Below are 8,400 nucleotides of genomic sequence, written 5' to 3'. Positions count from 1 at the left end.
TCACAGGGAAAATCTTCCCAATATCTAACCTAAACTTCCCCTCCTTCAGTTTGAACCCATTTCCCCTTATCCTATCCCTGCAGCTCCTAACACAGAGTCCCTCTCTGGTTCCTTGTAGCCCCTCCAGATACTGAAAAGTTGCTCTGAGGTCTCCACAACTTGGAGAAACTCAGAACTATTCTTCCCAAATAATTTGCTTCCCACTTTAAAGTACAAGCAAATAATCAGCAGTACAAGTTATTTCATTCAATTTCTACCTTTTAGAAATGCTTTCATTTAAAAATGATTAAATACAAATAAGCTCAGAAATGTCTCAAATTACTTTTCCCCAATGATATACATTACATATCTCACTGAATACTAATTAGAGCATAGGAATTCCAGCTTTAAATTAATACTTCAGGATGGATTTGGTGAAATACTTTGCTGTTCTCTGTGGGGTTCCTTTATACAAACAATGAAAGTGCCTAAGAGTAGGATTCTGGAAGAAATCCAGGCAGAAGATTAAAATTCATTGTGTCTTAAATACATCACACCAGGGGTTGTCAAAGGGTTGTTAAATACTTGTTGCACATATAAAACTACACCTCAATATTCTCTGCAGTGCACAAATCAGTGCACTGAAAGGGAGAACTTCTGAAATGGGAAATAAAAGATACTGAATACAGAATTCTCTTAGTGGGAAAATTAAAGACAAGGAAAACATTGAGTTTTATAGAGTCATAGAATAGAATCATAGAATTTAGGGTTGGAATGGACCTTACAGATCATCCAGACCCAACCCCCTGCCCTGGGCAGGGACACCTCCTCACTAGATCAGGCTGCTCAGGCTTCATCCAACCTGGAATGAACACTGCCAGGGTTGGGGCAGCCACAGCCTCCCTGGGCAACCTGGGACAGTGTCTCACCACCCTCACAGGGAAAAACTTCCTAATATCTAATCTAAACTTCCCCTCCTTCAGCATGAACCCATTTCCCCTTGTCCCATCACTGCAGTCCCTAACACAGAGTACCTCTCTGGCTCCTTGTAGGCCCTTCAGATATTGAAAAGTTGCCCTGAGGTCTCCACACAACCTTCTCTTCTCCAGACTGAACAGCCTCAACTCCCTCAGCCTGTCCTCATAGGGGAGATGCTCCAATCCTCTTAGCAACTTCATGGCCTCCTCTGGACCTGCTCCAACAGTTCCATGTCCTTCATATGTTGAGGACACCAGAACTGTGTGCAGTATTCCAGGTGGATCCCACCAGAGCAGAGCAGAGGGGAAGAATCCCCTCCCTTGCCCTGCTGCCCACTCTCCTGTGGATGCAGCCCAGGATTCCACTGGTTTCTGGGCTGAGCTCACACTGCAGCCCATGGTGAGCTGCACTCCCAAGTTTTCCTCCTCACTGCTGTTAAAGAATGGTTGGAATGTGTTGGGTTTCATACTTACCCTAACAGCCCAGTGAGTCTCTGTGGAAGGTGGTGTGATCCCCAAAGGACTGCTAGTGTCATGCTGCAAATTGAGGAATATTTTATTTATCTGTATAGAAAAAAACATTAATACACACAGTTCTGTCTCTAATGCTGACTAACTGTGGTTACAGACATGAAGGTTAAGCATACTGAGGCTGCACATGTACCTAAATAAAGTCACACTCAGTTCTACTGTTACAGCACTTGGATAAGGACATTCCCAAGGTGCATTAGGTACTCAAACATACAACTGAAGCTCCAGAAAGTTCCACAGCAGCTGCTACAGGCAAAGCTGCAGTTGTGCCTTTCACAGAATCACAGAAGTTGGACCCTTGAGGATCGTCCAATCCAACTCTTTCACTCCTCACTCTTGTTGACCTAGCCCCAAAATAAGCTTTTTTTTTCTTTCTTTTTTTGATAAATTCAGGGTTTAGCCACATCAGCTTCCTGCCCAAGCTGACCAGAGTTCAACTCACACCAGTTGTGCCAAGACTGTGGCAGCCTGTGGTGTCCTGAGGAGCAGCTGGGACAACACCTGCAGTGTCACAACCATAGCTTCACTCCTCACTCTTGTTGACCTAGCCCCAAAATAAGCTTTTTTTTTCTTTCTTTTTTTGATAAATTCAGGGTTTAGCCACATCAGCTTCCTGCCCAAGCTGACCAGAGTTCAACTCACACCAGTTGTGCCAAGACTGTGGCAGCCTGTGGTGTCCTGAGGAGCAGCTGGGACAACACCTGCAGTGTCACAACCATAGCACTGATGAACCAGGAGGTGATTCCAACTGAAACCTTAGCTCTCAAACACAGACAAGAGATTCAGGTGGATGTTACTTACAAATTTAGGAAGTGGCACAGTCAGGTTGAGACTGCTCAGGTTAACATCGTGGCCGTTCTGTGCACACGCCACGAGGCGCAACGCGACGTAGAAACCCTACAGACAATTGTGCAATTAAAACCAGCAAAAATAAGCCATTGATGACTTTTCCTAACTCAGTAAATGATGAGTAAAACAGCTCTACAATACCAACTTCCCCACTGCTTTTAAAGATGGTTCAGGAAAAGTTTTACCAAAGAGCAGGAAATTTAAAGCTAATTTTTACAAAGGACTTTCCAATAATGAAGTAAACTCCAACAATTTTTTCACAGAAGTTAATGTTTTAAGAAATTTATCAATATTTACGAGTCACTTGTAGATACTGATGAAGGAATTTGATATCCCAAACTATTTGAGCAAAAGTCCTATACTAACTGTTAAAATCACACTTTGTGACTCAATGACTTTGTGTCTACAAATCACACACTGAATATTTACAAAACAAGAGAGATGAAGAAAATTAGATCCAAACTTCTCACTGAGTCATACACTAGGATATGAGCAATGCCAGGGAAAAAAATTCATCTGTAAACAAAACCTTAAACCAAATAAAGCTAAGGATAACTCCTACTGGTGTCAGGGTTTGCTTGAACCAAGGCTAACCTCTGAAAAGGGAACAGAGGTCTACAGGAACATGGTGTTTACCTGTTTATCTAAGTATCCTTTACCCTCTGGGTCAGCCAAATCCCATATCTGTGGAGACACAACACAAAAGCCACTGTGAATTTAAGATACAACTCAGCTCAGCAGTTCACACTGTGTGTCCTCTTGAAACCTTCATTAAGCTGTCAAGCCATGACAGACAACGTTGTTTGTCAAGCTAACAAACCAGACAAATTTTCCTTTCACGTTTTTCCTTTCACTTGAACGACGTGCAGATAATTTCTGCATTATCTGACTCCTTCAACTTACCTTTCCCAGGATGATATCAGACAGACCAGACTTTTTCAGAAACAGAGCAGCTTCACTGGCCCCAACTCTCCCTGTGTATGTTGGATCTACCTGAAAGAGAGAAATGAACACTTAATTGAAGTCTGACTGTCAAAAAAGCAAAGAAGAAATGCAATGTCTCCTGTCCCTAGGTCAACAGGAGTTACAGAAACTGCACAACCACTCAGCAGGGAGAACCTAGAGGTTCAGCACTGCAATAGGGAAAGGAAAGAGAGAAATCTTGGGCAAGAAGACACTGCACTCTGGTTTTACTATTCTTTTTTAAGAACATACCTGTTTGTAGTAAGTTTCATATATTGGGTTCCCAGTAGAAAACTGAAAAACAAGAGAGTTCTTAAGAAAAGAGAATGAACAGCAATTCCAACTGACAGGAAAATTCCTGTATTACTTCTACCAAGAATTTAAACCAGTGTGTTAATTTGCTGTGTTCTGAGTGGGATACTTGAAGTGTGGATAACAGTGATCCCCCAAACCTGCAGCCAACAGGTTCCTGTCCCCTCTGAGAGCTCACTCACCAGCACCTCACACTTCTCATTAACACCACATGCTAATAAGGTTGTGTAGAACAGCTTTGAACTCTTGGCCAAAGTATTTCAGCTCTCAGTTTGAGAGCTACTGATAGCAAAAGCTCAGTTGTCAGCACGATGCTGACCTGACTGACCCCTGCACTGGATATATCCTTATGGAATATTTTCAGCAGACAGTTACACACACACACACACACACACACACACAGAGCCTTGTGCCTGTGCCTTGCCCCTTCAGGACTAGAGCCTGCAGCTGAAACAGAGGCAAACAAACAGAATGAATGGTCAATTAACAACTGTCACAGCTCCCTGACAATGCTGATTGAGGATCTCAGCTTGGTGCCATCACTGCATTACAGCAGAGCAAAGTCAGGCCCTGCCTCTGCAGTGTACTGAGCAAGATTCCCCTTCCCTCTTGCTGGTATTCCAAGCAGATGGGAACTGGAATGGCAAAAGAGGCAGAAGCTCCCAAACCAATCTTCTCACTTATCTCCTACAACTGCCACACAAGTTCTAGCCATGTGCAGGTTATCCCTCCACACTCTTCTGCAGCCAACAGCAAACCCAACCAGGTCTCAAACAAGTCACCCCTTAGAGCAGCAAAAGGCCTTACAACACAACTGACAAAACAACCCAAGAAACATCTCAATGAGAGAGAAGCAGAGACGTGACAACAGCCCAAAACCTGCTGGGGACAACCAAACACCTACAGAACACCAGTCAGACACCTGACAAAGGAGTCTTTGCACTAATCCCCATCACTGGTATGTCACCTCCCAAGTGCTACCTTCTTCCTTGTTGGATTTCCAGATGTTCTGCCTACTCTGAGGGAAAGGAAGGTAGAAATAGGATAAAGAAAAGACCAAGGGAGAGCAAGAAATTTTATAGCACCAAAAGAACCTTCCTGGGAGTTTACAATAAACATTCCAAATCTCTCCAAGATAACTAAACCCTCTGAATGTGGAGCCCAAGCAAACACTGATTCCTTGAGGATTAATAGCTCTATTTGGATGGAAAAATTATGCATTTTCACAACAGTTCCCTAAGCATCTTAAATGTGCTTCACTTCCATCCATCAACAAAATAAGCTGCTGCATTCTCCAATGTCAGTGCCCTCTGGAAGCTCTTGTTCTTCCAGAAGGTGGACAGGATTCCACAAGAATGCCATGACCATAGCCCATAAATCTGACTGTTCTTCCTGCTGGCATGTAAAAGACCAGCACAGATAAGCACTGTGTTTCTGTCCAAGCAGGAAACACATCAGCCAGAGAAAAGGTGGAAGTAGGATAGAGTCTGTCCAACTCTGAATAAACCCCAGCATGTTTTAGCCAACTCTCCCTGAACTGTGTACCTCTTGTTTCTCAGAAAGCTCAGGGAAGAGAGCCAAACACCAACTACAAGCTCCTCTAAGTGATTTGGTGAGTATCCTCAAGCGTGCAGAGGTTGGATTTGTACCAAGGTACAGAGCAAACCACTCCAGCAGCAGTGCTGAATGATCTCACCCCATCACCAGACATTCCTGTCACCCTCATCTGATACTGTCAGCAGTGACACAGAGCTGACTTACCTGACAGAGGTGGCAGGAATCCAGGGTGATGTGCTTCAATGCTGTGAAGTTTCTTCTACAGCATAATATCCACCCAAGTGCTGCAGGAAAGCACTTCAGCACTGGATTCTCTACAGAACTGTACAAAGATTCAGCCTCCCTGACCGATTTACCTAACTGACTGAGTCTCTGTGATGAAACAAACCAGACAAAATGGGTTCAAGGGATAAAAATAGCACAGTTCCCTCTCTCCCCATCACCACCTGTGACTGCATCACTATCATTCAAGAGGATTCTGTGATTTGGTGATCTGTTGATGAAGGACCTATCAATGCTGGCAATCAAACACTGTGAAGAGTTTGCAGGTGATGATGTCAAAGCATAAGCTGTTACAGAGGTTCAGTTTGACTTCCAGTTTAACCATGGCTGCTCCATCCTCCCCCAAACTTCATCTCTGACCATCACTTTACCCATGTCCCAAACAGACCCTTCAGTACTCTGGTACCTTGTTATCTTCAAACGAATTTCCTGTAGAAATCTGAAGTTCAAGTCTCACACTTGCACACTCCCAGCAGATCCCTGTGCTGTGTTTGTGGTTACACACACACATGGATACTGCTCCAAGGCCCTTAATGCAGGGCTGGGAGAAAGGCAGGAGTAAGCTGCTGCCACCAGCACAATTAAGACAGCCAGTCCTCTCTCCTGAGGTCATCCCAGGGCCACAGAGAGCTCTGGATCAGATGAATTATTTTCCTTGGTGTCCTCCTCTTTAAAAATTCTCTTTCAGCCACACTATGGAATAGGTGGAAACAGGGAGTGCAAAAGGGGAAAAAACAAGGTGTTCACAAAGACCAGAGCCACAAGAAGGTTGGTACTGCCCTCAAAAAGTTACTTTGGCCCTTATGCTACTTGCTCAGTATTCTGAGCTGAGCTACAAAGGGATCTGCACTGTCTCAATGTCTCTAACAAGTCTCTCCAGAACCTCCTAAGACTGTAGGCTTGGCACAGTGGAAAAACCACTGGCAAGGTGATCAACTGGAAGAAAATAAAGTTATCAAGGATGAAGAACAACTGAAACTGGACTGAACTCTGAGAGCTGATTTTACAGTTGAAGCTTGCTCTCCAGCTGGGTTTATGCACAGCCAGGTGAAACAAAGACAGATAAAATGTTAGTTTGCATACTCTCAGTCAGGGATCTAAATCCTCTTTCATAAAACCGTAACTTCATATGACAACAGAATCATAATAAAGTCCATTTGTGAGATTAAACATCACAGAATCCCAGAATAGTTTGGGTTGGAAGGACCTTAAAACTCATCCAGTGCCAACCCCTGCCATGGGCAGGGATACATTCCACTAGTCCAGGTTGCTCCAAGCCCCATCCAACCTGGCCTGGAACATTCCCAGGGATAGCCACACCACAGTTGCTCTGGGAAATCCATTCCAGTGCCTCAACACCCTCACAGGGAGGAATTCCTTCCTAAAGTAAAGAATTTCCTAAAGTAAAGATATTACTATCAATATCCTTATCTTAAATCTTTCTGAGTGGACACAGAGCACATGTTCTCTCTCCTTCTAATTCCACTTCTGGCATTTACTGCAACTGCCACATATCTCCCCAGTAATCACAAAATTGAGGCTATTAAAAGAGGAAGTTTATTAATTTCCTGTTTTAGCTAATTAATTTAAGGGAGATTCTGTTTACTGCTCTGTTTACAGCTAGATTACTCCTGACAGTTCAATACAGAGAAAGAAGTTAGAATGTAGAAGTAGAAACCAGAATGTTTCCAGTGAATTCGTTGGAAAATAATGTCAAAAGAACTGATACCTTCACTGAATTGGCCCTTTTTGCCCTAACCATTACATGTTATACCAGAGGAAATACCATTGTTGCCAGTCTCTCCATATCAGTGAGAATTTAAACAACACAGAAATTGGATTTCTAGTAGAAGTATTTGATAATTATTTGGTTGTTACCAAGGCACTATAGAAGTTCCACAACAACAAACCCTTTCAGGTTTGTACCACATCACTTGAAAACTCCTGACAACAGTTTTTGTGTGCACATGGATGTTTTCAGGTGTTTCTGAACATGTTCATTTAATTAAAGAGATGTTAATCAAGTCTGCTATTCAAGGGCTAAAAAGTCTCTTAGCAAGACACACAGCAAACCACTTATTACCCAAGCATCACAGAGCTGCACTGAAAGATGAATCTGCAGAGTATCACAAATAAAAGACCATTATTAAAAGGAAATAGATGGATTTAAATCATTTGGACTAATTGCAGTTGTTCTGAACTCCTAACTGGCCTTGGCACAGTGTAGATTAGTCTTAGTTTCAAGGCATTGGGGGTGGTGAGGTGGTGCTGCTTTTCTTTTGCTTTAAAGGAGATAAGTAAACTGACTCTTCACAGGGGTATGGAAAAGAATAAACATATGTTTATTCCTTAAAGCCTTAGCTCTTGGGGCAGGAAGGAAATGGAGAAGGACTTGAGAAGGGATGGACAGATTATGCTGTTAAGGCTCAAATCATTTGGGTGAGAAAAGCAATCAAAAGAACCTGAACAACACAAATCAACCTAAGGATCCAAACATTCCACCAGAGCTGGCAACAGCCTCTCCCAGGGGTTTGCCACCCTCCTGGAGTGAGACATGCTCCAAGGGTCAGGGCTGTGTGCCTGTCCCTGCCCTGCAGCAGCCTCACTCTGCTGCTGGTGAACACCTTCCTGCTGTCCCTGCACCCCCAAACACCCAGCACAGCCAAAACACAGCCACGACAGCACGAACCCCACGTCCTAAACTGGGAAACGGGGTGCCCTGCTGGGTCAGAGCCCTGAGCAGGGGGTGAACTCCAGCTCCAGCCCCATTCCCACTCCTAACTCCACCCCTACCTGCAGGTCCAGCCCCATATCCAGCTCCCAGCACCATTCCCAGCTACAGACCCAGTCCCATTTCCAGCTCCCAGCACCATTCCCAGCTCCAGTCCCATATCCAGCTCCCAGCACCATTCCCAGCTACAGACCCAGTCCCATTTCCAGCTCCCAGCAC

The 8,400-nt window shown here is 44.0% G+C and overlaps 1 protein-coding gene across 1 annotated transcript in view; it reads right to left on the bottom strand.

Moving 5' to 3' along the window:
- The window catches only part of EPS15L1 (epidermal growth factor receptor pathway substrate 15-like 1), a gene marked incomplete at its 3' end in the record, with an annotated part of 19,391 nt that extends 15,807 nt beyond the window's left edge, over positions 1-3,584 (bottom strand). Inside the window, exons 1-5 of the mRNA XM_009084536.1 lie at positions 3,552-3,584; positions 3,240-3,329; positions 2,973-3,020; positions 2,289-2,384; positions 1,431-1,493 (exon numbers count right to left, since the gene is read on the bottom strand). The remainder of the gene's footprint in view (positions 1-1,430; positions 1,494-2,288; positions 2,385-2,972; positions 3,021-3,239; positions 3,330-3,551) is intronic.
- Between the last annotated feature and the right edge of the window lie 4,816 nt (positions 3,585-8,400).

The sequence above is a fragment of the Acanthisitta chloris genome, unplaced genomic scaffold (genome assembly GCF_000695815.1).
Source record: "Acanthisitta chloris isolate BGI_N310 unplaced genomic scaffold, ASM69581v1 scaffold20281, whole genome shotgun sequence".
Classification (NCBI taxonomy): Eukaryota; Metazoa; Chordata; class Aves; order Passeriformes; family Acanthisittidae; genus Acanthisitta; species Acanthisitta chloris.
The sequence above is the reverse complement of the archived record's forward strand: the minus strand, read 5'-3'. Positions and strand labels throughout refer to the sequence as shown.